Genomic DNA, 20,481 nt, shown 5'->3' on the forward strand with positions numbered 1-20,481 from the left:
GTCATGATGATCTTCCTTAAGATCATTGCATGTAATGATTAGATCTTCCCTAAATCTCTGAATGATAAGCGATTGGCTATACATATAAGGGCCTGAGATTATCTGTGTCTCTAAAATTATCTATATGCGTAAGTATTTGCAAGATTGGGCTTGTCTAGGCTAACTTGTGGGCAGCAGAGCTAATTCTCATTTTAGCTTAAATTAATTTTTTTTTGCACTTGTCTGGTACCTTGATAGCTTTGCCTTGCCAGTACAAAAAAAAAAAAAAAAAAAGCAGCGACTTTAATTGCAATGCAGTGTGAGAAAAATTCCAAACTCCTGAGACGAGCGAGATTTGCATTGACCTCGCATCCACGCTTCCCAGCGCCGGGGAGCTCACTGTCACGCGTTCCTGCTCTGGTTCCCAAACCGGGATAAGATGCTGCGCAGCGCAGCACTTGCTGCCTGCCATCCTACGGAGCCGTGCTCTTTGTCTGCAGCACTTGTAAGAGCAAGCCCGCGGGGCTCCGCAGCCAAGTGCGCTGCGCAGAGCCCCCAGCCCTCCCCGGCGCTGTCAGCAGCCCCGCCGGACCAGCACCTCGTCCATCCTGCTGATGGGCTGCTGCTGTGGGATCTCTGCCTGGCGCAGGACTTGGCCCTTGCACAGGTACCAGCCAGCGCCAGGAACTGCAGCACAGCACTGACCCCCTCCATAAAGATGATCTTACCACCTCGGCATCAAAATCAACACTACTGCTATCAAACACTGCCTGGGAGAGACATCTGCTATTTAAATGTATTCCAGCAGATGAAAGGAATGGAAACATAAAACCCAAACACTTCCCTTTTTTCCTAATGTAATCAGTATTTTTAAGCAGTTTATCTGCTTATTAATAGGAAGGTTTTAAAACATTTTGCTTGAGCTGACATTCTTTAATTATAATATTCACACTGCTGAATATGCAGTCACACCAGCAGAAGCTCTATTGTGAAAGAACGCGCAGATTCAATCTGTTTCTTTCTCTGAATTTTTCTGACTTGGTCTTATTTTTCCATTCATCATTATATTTTTGTTTGCTTCTCACATTTCTTTTCAAATGTGTGGGTTTTTTCCTCTTACTCTGTTGTTCCACTTGAAAACACCAGGATTAGCATGCAGATGTTTTTTTGATCAGAGATTTTTTTTTTAATCATTTTCATTTCCCACAGTCTATTTGGGTAGCTGGGGATTTTTTTGTTTGTTTGTTTTTGACCCTGTCTTGTTGGTTATTTTTTTCTTTTTAATGTATTACCCTAGTCTGAGTGTAAACACCTTCTGTTTGCTATTGTTTTCTTAAAACAGCATTTTAGAAAATTAACTTCTAGTCAAATAGATCATGAGCTATGCTAGGTCTGGCAATAATCTAATAACTTCCATGTTTTTAGTGCTTTGATAACCGTGAAAACTTAGGTCAAATAGATATTGGTTTAGGAAGCTTTTGGAAAAAAAAATAAAAGAAAAGGATAAGGTTTCAGCATGTATGTTATTTGTGGAAAGATTGTGCAGTAATACCTTTAAAATGCCTTTTAGAATTCACCTAAGTTATAGGATTTACTGAACACGGGTTGATGAGAAAAGTATTAATACTCCTTGCCAATAAGAAAGGACCAACTTCCTATTTTTTATTTAATTAAAAGGAATAATGACCTCTTTAAATGAGCTCCAGTTGGAATTTGGGCTAGGTTGTTATCTGCGGGCTATCATTCACAGGAGTTGAATTACACTTAATTTTTAGAAAGCTGAGAGGAGAAAAAGACATTCAGCATCTTAGCCCAGGGAAACTGCCTTCGAATGCTGCTTTAAGCAATGACAAGCAGAAAGAATACAACCTAAGCTGTTACCACCCATGAAACTTGCAACATCCACCTTCATTAAATCTATACAACAAACACTGAAGAGGTTCAGGAATGCCTTATCTCTTGCATTAGAAGCAGTGATCAATGGATTTTACAGGGCCGGTATTTCAAGATCAATTTTTAATGTCAAGAAACTAAAGTTGGGGGTAGGTGTTCTTCCATAACCCTGAACATTTCCAGTAACTACGATATCCACCACTGCTGTTTAGTGGCTGCATATATTTTTAAGAACATCCATGCCTGAAGCATCCATGGATAGGGAAGCTCATCTCCACACCATCCCTTACAAGGAAAGGCAAATTTGCCCGCAGCGATGTGTGCTGGGCCAGCTCCGAAATGCCATGAAGATGTTGCTCGGGAGCTTGGCCAAGACAAGAGAAACTCCTGTTCATTTCTAAAGTTCATTTAATGCCTAAAACTTTGTAGGGTCCCTCTTATCCAGCATGCCTTTGGTCCCTGAGGGGCCACAGCAATTGCATCACCATGTCCTGGCACCCCGAAGGAGCAGCTCCAGGGCAGCGGCACAGAGCCTGGAGTTCAGTACTGAGCAAGCACAACATGCACAATTTAGTTACCTCTTAGGAAGTATCTGTTACCACCTCTCCCATGCAGTCGACTTAATTCCTGGAAAGGGTTATTGGCTAAAGTTAAAAAAAGATTATATTGAAATGTGAATTGTTCTTTCAAGGTTTTTCTACAAGTAAGCAAATGCAAAAAAAAAAGGATGATGCTTTTTCCTTTGTTTCTAGACACCTCATTAAAAATGGGAAATTTTTTAAGTGTTTAAAAAAGCTATCTTTTTTTCCCACAAGATAAAGCATAAGGTTATCTATTACCTGAAGCTATAATCAGGTTAATATAACAAATCTGTTTTTTCCCTGCAATCCTATTTCTTTTTGCCCAAGTAATCAATTTTTTGTGACATCACATACTTCAAGGAGAAAACAGAGGATGACTCTGCTACAGCAGTACAGCAGAGCAGCAAAGAGATTTTTTTTGTCTTGCTCTGCAATATGTAACTGAAAATGCTTTAGGGGTTAGTCAGCTTTCTTTAGAGCTGTGGCCATTAAATAATGTTTTCCCAACCCTTCTTCTGTGTCCTATCACAAACAGACAAGGGCAGAAGTTCCTGTAGCCCCTTTGCACCAGCAAAGCCGAAGCAGAAGCAATGCAGTCAAGGGACAAACCTCTCCCAAGCAGATGTTTCTGGGGAAACGTGGATGTGTGCCATCTCATGGGAGGGACCTGGGTGCATGAGGTTACAGAGGGATTATCCTAAAGTTGCTGCCTTCTATCTTGTAATCTAGTGATTTCCTATCCCAGCACAGCAGTTTATTTCAAGAAGAGCATAATTTAGCACCTCTTTGAACATCCCATTATGACTGAATGTATTGTAATTAGTTCCTGCTTGTGAAGGACTCTGACACAGAGGAACACGCAAGTGTTAAGTGTTGCAATCATGACCATTCACCTTTACGTGATACTTTTCTGTTTTATTTAGCTACTTGTGACCAAGGCATCTGTGTGTCTTTGGCCAGGCTGCACACGGGTGAACTAGTGAGACCACAGGAATGGACAAGTGCAGTCCTGAAATATGCCCTGCTCCAGAAAGCTGAGAGATAATTTTGCTGGTAATGAAGAGGCAACTAGTTAGCAAGGCATTTATAAATGATTGCAATTAACTTTACTGCATTGCCACCTCCAAGTCTCCAAGTTAGTTGTAAACTGGACTGACTTAAAAATAACCTAAGATTGTTCTTTTCTATTCTTTCCTTTGGTAGACTTCATGTTTTCAAGGCTTTATTCACATGCAAGAGCTACAGATTTTACTTTTTTAGTAAAATCCATGTATAAAAACATCTTTGCTTTGACAGATCAGAGCGTTAAGGAAATCAATGCTGAGTGGACAACAAGGAGTGACATACACAGTAAATTTTCAAAAGAAACAAACACCACCAAAAGCCTAAAATGTAAAATACTCGTTAATTCTAGTCACATAAGCTGACAATTTCATTAAATTCTATGAGTTAAAATCTCAACCTTGCAAACTCATAGAAGTCCACTGAAAATGTCACCAGGATCTCCAGTGGAGAGGGAGGACCAATAATTCAATTTAACTAAGAGTGATTGTAGGTCCTGTCATTTGGTCAGACAATCTAAATGACAGAAAATAGGATCATGTACTGCTATAAATTTCATTGGGTTTGGCTTTGCCTTTTCCTTGGAAGAATACTGATGTGCACGTCTGATGAACTGAAACTCAAGGCTGAGTTTTAGATCTGACTTGGATTTTAGTAGAAGAAAAAGATGTCTGTATGGCATGAACAGATAAATGCATTCTAGATGCAGATGCATCTATTTCTGTGAGGGCAAGAATCAGTTTTACTTACAATTACATGCCATGGGCTTTTTTTTACATGCCTGTGCTTCTGTTAGGGTGTATATCTACAAAGCTTGCACACTCAGACAATCTTCAAACCCCAGTGTCCAGGTCTGCAAATACCTATTCCAGTGAGTCATTGCTAGCTTCATGAAATAATTTTCGATTGTAAACTTGCAAGTGATCTGCTTTGGGGTATAAAGACCTTAAAAGGAAGTGATAAAACGTACTTTGAGGAAAAAAAATTGAACTCAGCATGAGATCACTCATGAAAGGAAAGGCACTGACACTCAAACCTCAAGTTATCAGATTCCTTTTTAAAAACTGGTGTCTAATGGGTGGTTGCAAACCTGTATCTTTAGTGCTCCTTTCCTGTTCCTCCTCCGTCAGAGGAGATATCTCAAGTCAAAGTTTTACAATTTAAAAATGTAGCCTAAATGCATCAGGTATATATATACTGCAGGTCTTTCACTGTATGCCTAGAATGTGAGACAAGTAAATTCCACCCTGAGATTAGAGACTCCCCTGTAGTTCTCTGCAGATACGCGAAAACACAGACCACATGCTCTTTCAGCAATTCAGCGGCCCAAAAGTATAGGACATGTTCCTATGCCTGTCTCCATCGTAAATCAGCTACCTTAGAATGTGCTTTTTCCCCCCCTTTTAAATCTTTTTATGAGTGCAATGTTTCTGCAGTGTAGACACTGTCAGCTTCAGAGGCTGAAGGTTTATTTGTCCACAGTACAGATAATGCATAAACAGCAGCAATGAGAGTTTATTCAGCCCACCTCATCAAGGAGCCTAGAGATCACTTGGCAGTGCCATCCTCCACACCACTTCTGCTTCTGGTTCATGGGCCAGTGCCACAGAAGTTCTCAATAGATGATGCTATCGGTACAACCCACTACTATTCATCTTTTTTTTCTGTATGAAAGGGAATAAATACTTGTTTTGCTTACACAGTCCTGTGAAGAGCCATTAAGGTGGTACTAATGGTGCTTTTGACTGCTGGCATCTGTTCCAGATGGGGTTTGAGTAGGGGCCTTGAAGGTAGAGGGCTTTCAAACACCCGTTTGCTTGCCAATCCCCTGAGGAATAACAACTACATTGGTATCAACATACTGAAAGACGTGTGATACCAGCCAGCAAGCCAGGTGTTCTCAATGGCCGAATAACACTTTATTGAAAGAGACAGGCACGTGAGGGCAAGCTGTGAAATAAAGATCAGAATTTCTTGTGAGGCCTTTTGAAACACTCTTACTGAACTACCTTGTCCAAGTAGTACCATTTAAAAACTTCTGGAGAGTATTTTATTCTGTCCAAAAATATCACTCCCTCCAAAGTGATTTATCAATCCATCATATTGTGGGGGGAAAAAGATAAATTCTAGGAGTCTCTCTTTTTCTTTTTGAAAATAGACAGAATTTTAGATGTAAAATACAAACATATTCTTTACAAATTCTTACCATTTGACATTTCTTGTGTTGACATTCTGTATTTTTTTCCAGTGCCAGTGGCCTGAATAGTAATGGTGTAGCACAAGCCAGGCAGTCACATGCTACTTGTCCTGAGCAGGACTCTGGGTAAAACACTTATTCCGGTGACTACAAGAACTGGTGTTATAATTTTAATCTTTTAATTGTGTTTGGGGCTTTTTTTCCTGATAGAAGAAAAATATCCACTAGACAACTAAAATATCCTTTACAGTGTGAGATGGTTCCAGATCCTTTTCCCTCTTTGCTTGTGGCTTTTAAAGAGATCATTTCTGCAAGGAGCTAGGATTCAGCATCCTATTTTTGGCACAGTGTCCACGCTTCTGACTTTGCATGGGAAGGGTTAGAGCTGAGAAAGCAAAGCTGAGTATTTATATCACATAGGTATGTGAGCTGTGCTAGAGCCAAGCAGTACAGAAGACTTGCAGTGCATAGGTACACACCCCATTCTGCACAGTGGACAACAACCAGAAGGCTGCCTCCATGAAAAGGTATTCCTTCCTTTTGGCATCTTTTCAGACAGGCAGAAACAATGCACAGCCCAAATGCTCCGAAGCATTCTCTGCTTTGCAGCTGCAGAGGCCTTTTCATTAGCTGGTAAAGGCAATGACAGTTCCTTAAAGTTACTAGAGTTAGACATGGATTTACTCCAAATTAAGCACTTGGCCGAGATTTTTTTCTTTTTTTTTTAATGCATTAGCAGATGGCAAATATGCACTGAGCACAGAAAAACTACTGGTTTTTGAGGGCAATGGTTGCTTGCAATGCTAATTTGGGGCTTTATGTTTATGCAAGCTAACCTGGAGGGACACATTTCAGAGCTGGGTTGAAGCAGCAGAAAGACTCAAGCAGCAACGTGCAGAATACCAGGACCCCATTTACAGCCAGGTGTGTGAGTGCAGGGTTGGGTGTCTGATCGTCCTGAAGAGATTCAGAAAATTAGGCAGGAGCAGATGACAAGAGATCACAACTTTGTGTATTTCCCTCATTCAGTCATGTCAAGATGAGATCATTTGTAAAACCTTCAAAACAGGAAGGTATTTAGCTTTATGTTTGGAGTTGGGCTAGCTGACACTCCACTGCAAGCTGATATCCACACATTCTCCTGGAAAGGATGTCCACCTGAGAACATTTTAGAGCACTGTTGTGGTAGAAATCAACTAGTAATGAGCATCCAAAAGCAGAGGTTGAGAGATGTTTACAAACCGGGTGCTGACAGATTGTTTTCATTTAGCAGTTCTTTTGACGGATGCTCCGTATCTGCAAACTGTGATGACACAGACAACCTTTCCCTCAAAACTCTGTTAACCTTGATGCAGAAAGCAACCTGGGATAACCACAAAATAGCTATTGACCAAGGTGGAACTGACCATGCAGTCACAGAATAGGAAAATCAAAGCCCAAAGAAGAGGTCATTTTCCTGGCAACAGTCCTACCCACAAATACAGTGGAAAGATGTGTTGCTCTCAGAGCAAAATTTATCCTGAGGACAACTGAAGTCACACAGTATGGTCTCCCGTGACTCCCAGCAAATGTTTTGTACCTCACTTTTTATTTCTTACTTCTTTCTGTTATTTTCTTTAAAGAGTTGTGATATCCTGTGTTATGCCTGATACCATGCTGTTCCTACACACAAGACATTCTTGTGTGTTATGGTCAGACCTGTTTTTTGTTTCCATTTCTGATTCATTTAAGGGACCCAGGAAGCCATTTTTGTGAATGAAAAATCACACTGACCTCACCTGAAAATTCTGTGCACAGAAGACTTAAAAACCATTCCAGTGGCTACAGAATGAATCATAACACAGCAGGTATTCAGATACCTTTTTAATAAGTGTGCTTTAATTGGACAGAAGTGTAGCTGATGGAATTTAACTGACACATCTATTACAGGGTGGAACTCAACTAACCACTGTCTTCTAATATGAGTTCCAGTGAAGTTAGCCATATTTTGGTGAAATAATCCTGCAGCTAAGACTGATTTCACTGAACATACTTGCCAGCTGGGACTCTATTAGGTTAGAGCACTGCTTCACACAATTAGGACCCATGGACAATAATGTCATACAAATAAACATGTGTTGCTGTAGAATAGTTTTGATAACTAATTCACCACACAGATTAGGTATGAACCATCCACTTGCACTGTTGATTTCTGTGTCTCTGGCCACAGAAGTCCCATGATATTGCTCCTGCTCTCTGGCTACATGGCTGAGGATTTTTTAACAGGAGAGAAAGAAGAGAGAGTGAGGGGAGCTGACTGCTCTAAGTTCCTGGGCATGTCCACTATTGATAATTTATTCATGCATTTTCTTCTGCTTCCTTGGTCTGGCTTTTCAGCTCATATTTATCATTACAGCTCCTTGGAAGTCAATGGAATAATACTCGTTTGTCCTCTTTTGACTGAGAATATGACTGGATAAAATTTTAGTCAGAACTGAAGAATAAGCTAGAAACCTTGAATGTTGTTAATACAGCATCGAAGGGGCTTATTCCTCACAGGTACTGCTCCCTGATTCAGCACAATCTTTTGAGCACTTGTTTAAATCCCAGTCAATAACGACCCACAAGCACAGGCTGAAGGCAAGCATCACCAGAAAATATTCTGATTGCAGTTCTTGGAGTCTTTGTAACAGCAGATTATTGAAATGTGAATGCAGCCCTAAAACTAAAACTCAGTTTAGCACATCCTGAAAAACCAGGAAAATGAGAAATCTTTCTCTGAATGTCGTAATGCTAGCTTTTGCTTTGAAGAACCAGCAGCTTTCAGATTACAGCTCTAGTCTTTTAAAACTTAAAAGCCCTCAAGACCAAGACAAAACCCATGCTATTGATTAAAAGGAAAGCCATAGACATGTTTAGAGTTGAAATAAAGCAATGAAGATCCTTAAATATCAACATTTCTTTAGAACCTTAGTGTCTTAGTGACGAGAGGATCGCAGGAAGACCAAAATAATGTCTCCCTTGTTGTGAGTCAGTGGAGCTCATAGCCCCTCTCTGGCAATCTTTTCCCTTAGCTCTACACACTATGACCACCACATTCAGCCCTTAGTGAAATGAGTGTTAAATCCACTGACAAGTATCAGGAATGGAAATACACAAGGGAAAAAAAGCCACACAAATTTCTAGAGCAGCTGAACTTGGGGGGGATAGTCAAGGGGGGAATTAGGACAGCTTGAAAATAGGTAACAGAACAGGCCATTGTTATTACTGTCTGTTTGAACATTTAAACAAAACCAATCAAAAATAGCCTTGCTAGAAGTAGAATAAATTCTACTCTGTTCCACTAAGCTGCATGTATTTGGCCTGATTTCTTACACAGGAGAGTGAGAAATGTTTGGCCAGCAGATTTACTGGTATCTACTCCCCACCCCTTTCCCACCTGGTAGCATGCTCCTTTCTGGGCTGCCTCAGTAAGAGCAAAAAGCAACAGCTCCTGCTCTGTTGTATCCCAGAACATAGCAGCAGAATCACCCTGTGCTTCTCTCCTAGCAGAGGTGGCCTAGAAGCAACCTCATAAGCAGGACTGGGAGGCTTATAAAAGACTGGGACAGGGTTGCTACTTGCTGCACAAAGTAAATGTCAAACAGGAAAATTCCCCTCTGGGAAGGTATGTCAGGCGAGCCTTGGTCCTGTACATCTGGATTTTACTCCCCAAAGTAATGCTAGCTGGACAACATTCAGCTCCTGGTCTTGCAGATCTCAGCCTGACTGCCAACTGCAGATCACCCTCTGTCCCAGTGGACTTCAGGGATAGTGAAGAACAACTGAGTCCAGCATGAGACAAAAGCCATCATTTTGCAGGATCAAGCCCATCACAGGATGCAAGAAGCAAGTTGTCCCTCTGACACATGTGAGGGGATGAGGTACCAACAGATCAGCACAACAAATTGGTGCCTGCAATATTCACATAAGCAATATTTCAGAGGCAGCAATAATAATAATAAAAATAATAAATAATGAAAATATAAACCTGGGTATGGTTTCACTTAGATGCAAATCAAGATTTAAATATAAAAATGATAGGCTTCTGTTAATCCTTCTTAGGAAGTCATAAATTGTTAATCAGACCTTAGGCAGTGTTGTTTAATACCAACTTTAATAAAATAGCTGCCTGAAGCAGAAAGACAGTTGGGATCCTGACTCTAAAACTTTGGTAACCTCATCCACTTTTTTGTAGCCTGAGGCTCTTACACTACCATTGATACTAACTCCTTTGAAATATGCTCATTTTTTAGGTTGCTAAATTATTAAACACCTTATTAGTTGAAAGATTAGATGGAAAAAAGTCATCTCTGTATGACAGAAAATGGATTGGAAGAGGAAGGAAAAGTTGAGGGAATATTTACATAAAAGATACAGCTCTGTTGTTGATATACAGAGGTAATCCATAATCCATAATTCATTTAAGAAATGAACCCATCAAATTACATAACTACGCATGACAAATTGCTACTGTTGAGCTATCCTACAATAAATTACAAGGAATCATTCCTGTCAAGAATGTATTTTGTTTAAGACTAAAAAAAGCAATGTCTCTTCAAGGTTGTTTTCCCTCTTGTTCCATAGGATTTGTCTATCACATACAACGTCTCACACTTCTATCATATAATTTGATTGGGGTAGAAAAAGTTCCCTTGTATGGAGCAACTGCAAAGTCTCTCAAATTCAAACTGCTTTGAAAATTGCGAGAAAAGGGGAAAGGACAAAAAGGAAGAATGTTTCTTCCTCATTATTTCTTAATACTATTTGTCAGTCAGGTGAGCACATCTTTAGACTAAAGAATAAGAAACAGTCATTTCCTGAAGTGTGATGTCTTTTTAGTGTATGTCCAGAGCAGCTTGCTAGCATACTAATTGTTTCATTTAATATGCTATGCAGAGCATACTTACTACTTTGAAGTGCTTATTCATGATGTCATGGATATTAGTGTATATTTCTTAATTACACAACAGAACAATCTTCCCTCTTTCAACCTACACTTTCTGCTGCTCTGATTGGTTTCTCTAACTAGCCAGAATAATCATTTTGCCACACAGAAGCAGAAAAGGAAAAAAAAGTAAACAATTTTAAAAGCCATTTTAATTTAATAACAAATTGGGAGCTGTACTTTGTGTTAAATTAGCACTGCAAGCCTCATATCAATTCAAGGCAAGGTTCCCTGTTCGTTACTGCTTAATTAATCAGTCCTGTTTCCATCTAAATGAAAAGTTTTCTCTCTTCCCTATCATCTCTAATATCTCATTTCAGGCAGCTCATCAAGTTAATCTTGCTTACATTAGCAACTTATTTCTAATGGCTCAGTTCAATTATTTGGTTGGAGCACGGTGCTAATAACACCAAGGTTGTGGGTTCAATTCCTGTACGGGCCATTCACTTAAGAGCTAGACTTGAAGATCCTTATGGATTCCTTCCAACTCAGAATATTCTGGGATAATTTATCCTATCCCAGTTTGCAGATGAATCCTGCTTGGTCTCTTTGCTTTGTTTTGGGCAGCTGGAAGTCAATTGTAAAACAGCAATTGCAGGAACAAGGTCATCCAGCCCTATGATGAACCCACCATGTGAGGACAAGGACCTCCTTCAAACACACTGAAGTCTACTGAACTTTTGGCTTCCTGGTGTGCCTTGGCCTCCCTGAGGCAATTTGGCACCTAGAGATATGGTTCAGTGATGGACTTGACAGTGCTGGGTTCACTCTTGGACTTGGTGGTCTTAGTGGTCTTTTCCAACCTAAAACATTCTATGACTCAAATATGCACAGGGCTGAGCAAAGAATTGTTACCTTAAAAAACAACAGATGAGCATGAAACATTCCCATGGAAGAAGAGAAATCTGCAAGGGAAGGAGAATATGGAAAGTTGGGTGGTACCTGAAAGCATGTCCTCACTACCCTTTATGCAACATATCCTGGAAATAAAGCTGTGATAACCATGAGTTCTGCACTACCACCAGTAGTGTATATAAAAAAGTATCAAACATTCCACTATGTCACCTTTGAAGGAAGTAAAGAATAGGACTTGAACACCATCTGGTTGAGCATGTCCTCCTTATGCTGACCCCACCATTCCCAGAGCTGCTATAATCTGGTACTTTTCTATCACCAGCAGCAAACCACACTAACTCTGGGACTTAACAAAAGACCTCTGGTGTTTTGGATTGCACCAAGTTGGCCCCAGTGAAACACCTACTGAAGCTGCTGTCACTTGTATGCACTAGTCTCTGTGCTTGCCTTGCTCAATTCAGCTTCCAGAGTAAGTTTTCTGGCTGCTTCTAGTGCTGGGATGCCTGCCCACGTCAGGATGCCTGTTGTTAACACTGCAACCCCCCCATGCACCACCATGGCTCCAGCAGCTCCCTCCGTAGAGACCCACAGCCTACGAGACGTAACAGATACTTGCTCGGGTCAGGGCTCGAAACTAAATCTGAGCCGGAGGTGTCTGCATCACATGAAGGCTGGTTTTAATGCCAGCTTGACAAATATAAATACTTTTGTGATAAACACAAAACACACAATATTAAATGACCAGCCCAAGAGGATGAAACCTGTTCTTCCTGAATAATCCCAGCATTTACTTTTGCTCATCCAGGACTCAGGATGTTATTGCAACAGGGAAGAAGGATGTACAGCATATTTTAACCTTCTAGATTTGCAGCAATCAGCCTCTGACCTCACATTTACCAGCCTGGTTGAAATTACAACCTGCTGCTAAGGAAAACTCTGTCATACTTTAAAGTAACTCCGATATCAAGTAGCTTTGAGATATCTGAGATATCCAAAATGAATTACAGTGGATTAATGAGTAGCTGCTTCAGAAATCCTGCAAGAGACCCTAACATGTTACAATATCGTAATACACTTCATTTAATAGCAATATAAATTATGTGCTGAGAAAAGTGGGAGCCTGTTTTTGTGTTGTTTTGTTGCATTTGGTTTTTTTTCCTAAGAGGAAGAGAAATCCTTCCTATAAATCAGAGTGCACACTTCTGTTTCTGATGGGAAACACTGCTCTGAAAATCACTGAATTTCAAAGATGCTTGAGATTAGATTGTCTGCAGAATTGTGCTGATGGCTGTAAATATTAATAAATATGATACACCAGGCCAGCTTTTTTCTTCAGATGCTTATGCCCTGCTTCCTCTTAAGTGCAGATGACCTGAAGACACAGGCACCAGGAGGAAGAATCTGAGCTAAGAACTGATTTTAGAGATACAATGCACAGTGACACTTGCACAAAGGAAGGATCTTCCCATTACATGCCAGCAGAAAGAGCCAGGAAGTGAAAATCTCAGTCCAGTCTTCTCTATCCCCTCTGCAACTGCTGATGGGAGCTGTCAGACAGCAGAGAATCCTTCCCCATGCTGTACAAATGATCCAGGGCTATATTGCTGAAGGGGCTTCAATGGGAAATGATGATTCTTCCTTACACAAGTTTTCCTTCCATCCCCATTTTGCGTAGTCTATTATTTAGGGATATAAATTATACAAATATTTGGTGGTCATGTTGTGGTCACTGTGAAAATAATTGCAAAGTTGTAAGCACTTCATTACAAATCCTGACATCTTGATCCAGAATGGTACTTAAGTATTCAAACAGCCCTGTGGACTTCAGTGCAGTTTATTGGTACTTTTAAAAGACTGCTCTGGGACCAGGTATGATAAGATAAGTCAAAGAGAGAGAAGAACATGCTTTGTTTATGGCAGAAATAACTTGGTAATTATCAGCAGTGAGAAGGGAAATACCATAGCAGGGCATTCATATTATTTAGACTTAAATGGAGTTTAGATGAAATACAGGGTTTTATAAAACTGGTTGGCACAGCATGAATTGCTTAAAGGGATCTGGCTGGTGGACTTAAGAGTTGCTTCTGCATCTTTTTCCCTTTCAGCCCTGGCAGCTAAATTGAGCACGAATTTTACAAAAGAAATTTGCTCCCTGAAAGAGATTCTACCTCTATATATTCCTGCTCTGTGATCTGCCAGAGCACTCTTCACACTATGAAAGTGAGGAAATAGGTTCTCTTGAATTCTTGTAGAGCTTGATCAGTTTGTCAGGCCAGCTCCAAAAGCATTAGGTCATATTAGCTGGCACAGAGCTCAGGACCTGGTACTACTTCGATCTAAACTGGCCACATAAATTGTAAATTTACTGTGTCTTTTTTACGCATCTTTTTCTACTTCTCCCTCTATTTTATTTACACTAAGATCAATACCTGTGTCAGGGGTATTGGTGTATACACCATGTCCTTATTCAAGTAACTTCCCTTTGACTCACCTTCATATCTATGTGCTAGGAACACTACTCCTTAGATGTTTACAAAGCAGGGGTGCTTTGAAATGAACTCATACAGGCATGGACGTGAACGAGAGATAGTGTGGTATGACCTCTGGCTGCCCCAAACCACAGGGAGCAGCATGCAGAATAGGCAGCCTTTTATGAGATTTTTTTTATCCCCTTCTCTCACACAGGCATAAGTAGGTGGGAATGTATGAGGCAGGGAATGGTAAAGAAATTCTGTGGCCAGTCCAACTCGGCCAATGCAGAGAGTAAGGTCACTGCCACCTTGCTTGAGGACAGCTCAGATTACTTTCTCCTGGGAATAAGACATTCAGTCATGTTTCAGACAGCTCTGGAGCTACCCAGCCTCCCCCTTCCCCTCCACAGAAAACATGGCTGAACAAACAAGCAAAAAACACCCAGAAAATCCTTTGGGGAGAGAGTGTCAAAGCAGATGCAAGGAGTCCTTGAGAAAAATAATTGGCTTTCTTTTGGATGAAAAAAAAGGACCCAAATCTGACTTTTTCCCCCCATCCATTATTGGATCAGTTCCAACAACTAAAGAGAGCAGGAGGGAGGCAGGAGGGTTGACTGCAAGCTGTACCTGCTGTAAGATCCTGGTTCAGCATCCCTGCTGTGTTATGATCTCCTCCTGTGACCTTGGGCAAGTCACTCACCTCCGTGGTGATTCACTTCCCCTGCTGTAAAACATGGCCAATTATCCAGGCCAGCCTCACAGTGGGGCTGTGTAGTGAAGACGTGGAGTTGTGGAGTACTTGAACAGGTCTTGCATGAAGGCCTCATGTCGATGAACAATACCTTGTCCCTTACTTGAAGTGAGACTCCCAAATGTCCCCTGAGTATCTGTGGGTTCTTGGTTGGTTTGGTTTTTTTTTTTTTTTCAGACTACTTCAAGCTATATCATTTTCTTTTTGTCTGTGAAGATACTTTTGTCAAATAATGATTGCCAGACTAATGACACCCTAAAGTTACAAACCACCAGGCACTCAAAGAGAATCAATTCAGTGAGGAAACAGATTTTACCTGAGTCCTTAGGGCAAAACTCAAAGCAACCATACTTTTAATTATTTTTGCTATGATATTGGATCTAAGGGGATGAGGGAGGAGGACACATGGATATCTTCCTAAGCGACAGGGCTTTCCCTGCAGTGAGACTGTCAGTACAAAGTCTGGCCCCAGTGCAACACAGTGTCAGCACCCCAGCTGGGACCCACAGGCACAAGTGGTTCTCTCACCACTCCATGGCCTCTCATGCAAGTCTGGATCACCATGACCTTCAATGCTGAGTGGAGTTACCATCAGAGGCAAGTATTCTGTTTGAGTTTGGTGTTACCCTCACAACAAAGCAGAGCTACATGCTAATGATTGTGTTGATCAAGCAGCCTTTGTGCTTATAGAAGCTATTAGCTGCCAATTGTAATGAGGGAGCAGGAGGTTCTGCTTTCCACCAGACAGGCATGCACCTGCATTACCTGGGGAAACCTGACTAGTGTTTAATTTCCGAGCTGATTTTCAATTCCTGCTGACCCTTCTCCTAGGTCCTCCTGCTCTGGCTCTGCGATTAGATGCAGAAGGGGGAATGCTGGAAAGATACACTACCTATTATCTCAGAGGCAGCTGTAAACATTACAGCAAGATAATGAAATTAGTTTAGCTGAAAGGAATTACGGTACCCAGATATTACAGGACGAATCTCATTCATAAAGTGCTCTCTTCTGTGCATTGCGGTGTGTCACTAGGGAAGAGCTGGGGGGTTACGATGGGTATTTATGTTGCAAATCAAATCTGATAGTCACGCTGGCTAGAATTAAGCATTTTCTGACTATATATAAATATATATGCATATCCTGACAAAGCAGGCTAATTAATCCATAAAATATTTGCCCACAATGCCAGAATAAAGCCATTATTGAACAGGTTACTTAAAACATAGCAAGGCTGGCAGTGTTCCTGAATGAGACCAGACGGAAATGTATATGCACTTTTGTCTATGAGCCGGGCGCAGAGGAGGGTATGGAGAGTGTGTCTTGTGGCTGGGTGTGAGGAAAGATAATGCAGTATCACTGCATCTTGGATGTTTCAGCATGGTGCTATCAAGTGCTCTGGCACTATCACAGTTAAGCAATCACTTCTTTGCTTAAAGCCTCTTTTTGGAGGTCCACCATACTAACTCAGGAAGGACACCATGCCAGATGAGCCTTTTCCATCCTGACTGGGCTTACAGGCTCCCCTCACCCTTCCCCATCAGCATTGCTCTTCACTGCTGCTAAGAGGGTTGCAGCTGCAGAAGAAACTATCCTTTATGGTTTGTTTTGAGAGAGAAAAATACTCAAGGAGCAGGCAGCTCCACAAGACTGGATGTACCAACCGGTAACATTAATTCACACCACTCTATAAACACTCCTGAACTTCAGTTATCTTAATTTTCTTCTGGTAATGGTCTTTCTAACAAACAAACAAAAGCATAAACTCAAATATTTACAGTCCTTGTTTGGGCCTTTCAGTGCCAAATGCACAGGCAGGAAAATAAATAAAGTGGAAGACAGCCGTGGCAATCATCCCCACCTGGAATAAGGAGATGGTCATGGGTACAAAGAGGGATAAGCCTGCCTGAAATGGGGAGGGGAAGTAGGTGATGGGTGATCAGGATTAGGACAGACAGCAGTGCCCTAGAGAAACTTAGGAACCTGAGCCTGGATGGATGCCAATAACAACCAGTCATTGGGGAAGAACCAAAAAGCAACTCTTAGGCTGAGATTTACAGCATAGAAAGCCCAACTGGATGTGAAGTACTCACATTCAAACTTTAAAAATGCTTTTATACAGCCTTTCCGCACCTAATTCCACTGCGGCATCACTCACAGCATAACTCAGAGAGGATGACTTTTTCTGCTGATGTTTTGCATTAATTATGCATTCTCCAAGGGTGTTTTTTAAAACAGGGACTAATAATCTGCCCTGTACCTTTTGTTACACAATAAAAACAACTAACAGCTGGATTTAATACTAAATGTTCAGTCTACATCTCATCTCTCCCCATTCCAAACGAAACAATGCAAGATGCCATACCTTTATCCTCACTCAGCATAGTTTTTTCAGACCCCTTGGAAAGGTCTGCCATGACTAAGCATGCAGCATGAGCAAACCAGCTGCTACTGGATTTTTATCTCAAGCAGAACACATTTAAACTGGAGAATCGTGTTTATACTGCAAACTGAATCCTGCACAGAGTCAGCAGAAGAGATGCGCTCTGCGTGCTGCAGAACTCTTTGCTTCGTGCCCAGGATGGGGCACTCACTTTAAAGATTTATGCTGAAAAGATCCTGAATTTGGCCCCACCATGGCAGTCAGGATAACCACAACTGAGTTTATCAGCCCTGTTTCTAAGAGCTATGAACCCAAGAAATTATACAGGAAAAAGAAAAAGGAAAAAATAAGTAAACTCCAAATGACGCAAAGCTTTTGAAGACATAGGAACAGTTACTGCAGCTATCTAAGTCTTCAAAGGGTTAATGAAGAAGTCTCCCTAACACCCAGCTTCCAAGGCAAAGCCCTTCCCGCACACTTATGATAATCAAAAGATACTGAAAACCAATTCTACTTCATTCTGGTATAATTGCAGCAGAGCCACTAGAGGAATTGCAACCATTATGTAAGATGAGGCACCATCACAGTGGGGCCTGCTGTTTCCAGTGCATTCTACCCACTCTTTTTTATAGATTTCAGCTACCTTTCATTTTAGTAATTAGCCACCATTTCCAAGGAGATCCATAAGTAATTTCCTGCACATCTTGAGCCATCTAGTGCAAGACTGCACTAGAAAGGTAACATAATTTAGAAGTAGTCAGCAAAGGGCAGGTGACACACTGAAAAATTCAGTTAAGCATGAGACAGGGACCACCATTTCATTTAACAACAGATAAATGTTGCTTGACCACCACATAGCACACGGGCATCCACCAGAAAACCCAACGGTGGTTCCTTCCAAACCCCAAAATACTGCAGGATTCTATTAATAAGCACCATATCAGCATGCTGAAAACTTCTTCAGTCAAAGAAAAGATGATGTAGCACACTTGAGGGGACAGTGGTCTGGAGGAAGGCTCCTGCCCAGAGAAACCCAGTGTGCCCTTGAGAAGAGGGTTGCTCATTTAGTGAAAGATCTCAGCTGGTGAGAGTACAGGCATATTCATAACTTCTATCAAGTTCACATTACTTTTGAGATCTTCTGCAGAAAGCAGGGGAAAAAAAACCCCACATTTTTTAACATGTGTATGTTTTGCTTTGAAGGAAGTCTCTCAACTAAATATTATTGAAACAGCAGATGGCAAAATGCAAACTTTATGAAAGGGAAGGCTGCCTTGAGCGGCAGGTTACTGTGTGCATGGAAGAGCTGTGCAAGGAAAGAAGGGACAGAGGGAGGGAGGGAGGGAGGGAGAGAAGAGTCAGAAGTAAAGATGCACATTTCTAGCTGAACAACTTGGTTAGAAAATGATGACCATGTCTATAAATGCAATCTTTAGAGTGCTGGCATGGAGATATGCAAGAGCTGTGAACTGGTGTGAAAACTAAAATACCTAGAGGGACTAATAAGTCCCTACGGGGACCCCAGTTACTTAAATGGCTGCAAAGGATAATTGCAGAGAGCTACAACATGACTGAATCAATGCCATTTTCTCTGGGAAATAAAAAAGGGAAAAAAAAGTATTGCTGCTCTGATTACGTTATTCTGAAAAGACTGGCTGCTTTCGTCTTCCCTCCCCCAGCTCAAAAGTCAACTGCAAACCACTAGAAATATGTCCAGAAAGATTATGGTGGAGCTGAAAGCCAGAAGCATATGAGATTATATATTTACTGGTGCTGTGTCAGATAACATCTGAGAGAAGAGGAAAAAGAGATTCAGCCTTGCAGTCTTTATTAGCATGTTTGGGCTCTTTAAAGGAGCTATCCAATTGTGTCATTGCTGCCAGGCCTTTAAAACTGTATATATCCATGATAAAGGAATCTACTTAATCGTGATCACAAGCCTCCGAGCCCTACCCGACTCTCCTGTGACATGCAAACTTATTGCCTTTAAACAGGAATTAGAAAAAAAGAACTGAATAGGGATGCACCATTACCCATAGCATTATATTGCTCAGGAACAGATGTTAATCAATTTTATGGAATGTTTTAAGTAACATGCAAGTACTTTTGCACAGAACTGTCTGCATAACAGACTTTTCAGCCCAGCAAATACATGAGATAAGCCTTTATCTTGACTGGGAGAGCTACGCCTATTTTGATTAAAACCAAAGAGGTCTCCACGATCAAGCAATTTTATTCCCTTGGAATTATGTCATTTCCAGAATGCTACTACACACAGTCCTGTGACAAAAGGGAATGGAAATAACCTTGCTCTTGATTGTAATGTTCTCCTTGCACAAATGTTCATGCGTGTAGCTCATGAGGTACACACGTAGGATGTACATTCCATCCTCACAGATTCCTGAACAGACAACAACCATACTCTATTCCAGCTGTTCTAGAAGAAGAGTAAATTTGGAGAAAGGACTGACCTTACACTCCGTAAGTAACTTGTACTACTCAATCTCTCATGCAGTGCTAACAGAACTTTAAAATCCCACACCACACACAAGTAAAAGGAAAAAGGTGCCCTATCTTCTTGATTTGTATAAAAGTAGTAGCTGTGCCATCGTGCTGGGAGTAATTTCGGTCGTTAAACTTCTCGAACCTTGAATGTCATCAGGAGTTACTTAGGTGACCATCCACTTGCACTTAAAAAGTACTGCATTTAACTCTCCGTAAAATATGGATTTTATTGCAGCAGAGACAGGACTCCTTTCCACAGCCACTGACCTCTACTGCTATTGCTTACCTCTTGACTCAACCTTTTGCATAAGAATACAGAGATGTAGTATGCAAACTGTCTTCCTCGCGTGTGCATCTAAGTAGGTGTTATATACATATGAATACATAAATAGTTCAACCTAGCTGACACAGAAAGTATGTTACCAGCTCCTTAAAACATTTACTACACCACCAAATTCAGTGCTTGCTTTCTGCAATTATCCAACTTCTTTCCTGTAAAAATGCCTGTACGCCTACCCTCTTATTTCCACCTCCTCCAGCACTCCCCAGCCCGTTCTTTTATCAAATAAAAGACTTCACATTTGTCAATTCCTGCAACGTCCCCAGATCTGCCCGCTCTGCCCCCTTCTTTTCACTGAGGGAGCGCCTCATTTCAACTGTGCTCTACATTCAGTTCTGCACTTTGCCTCGGATTTCGCTCATGATCCGAAGGGTTTTGCCCTGTATTCATTTCACAGCAGCTAGGCAGTATCAAGAAACCGAGACAGACTTTTAAAATTATTATTTTCTAGTTATTCATCATTTTGTTGTTGTTATTACTTATTATTACTGTTATTCTCTT

At 41.0% G+C, this 20,481-nt stretch overlaps 1 protein-coding gene across 3 annotated transcripts in view; it reads right to left on the reverse strand.

The window, feature by feature from the left end:
* Positions 1 to 20,481, reverse strand: part of LOC121674393 (cadherin-6) — a 102,786-nt gene that overhangs the window by 81,533 nt on the left and 772 nt on the right. The window lies entirely within an intron of this gene.

Source organism: Corvus kubaryi, unplaced genomic scaffold (genome assembly GCF_017639235.1).
Source record: "Corvus kubaryi isolate FWS band 111438036 unplaced genomic scaffold, C.kubaryi_AGA036_p1.0 68, whole genome shotgun sequence".
Lineage (NCBI taxonomy): Eukaryota > Metazoa > Chordata > Aves > Passeriformes > Corvidae > Corvus > Corvus kubaryi.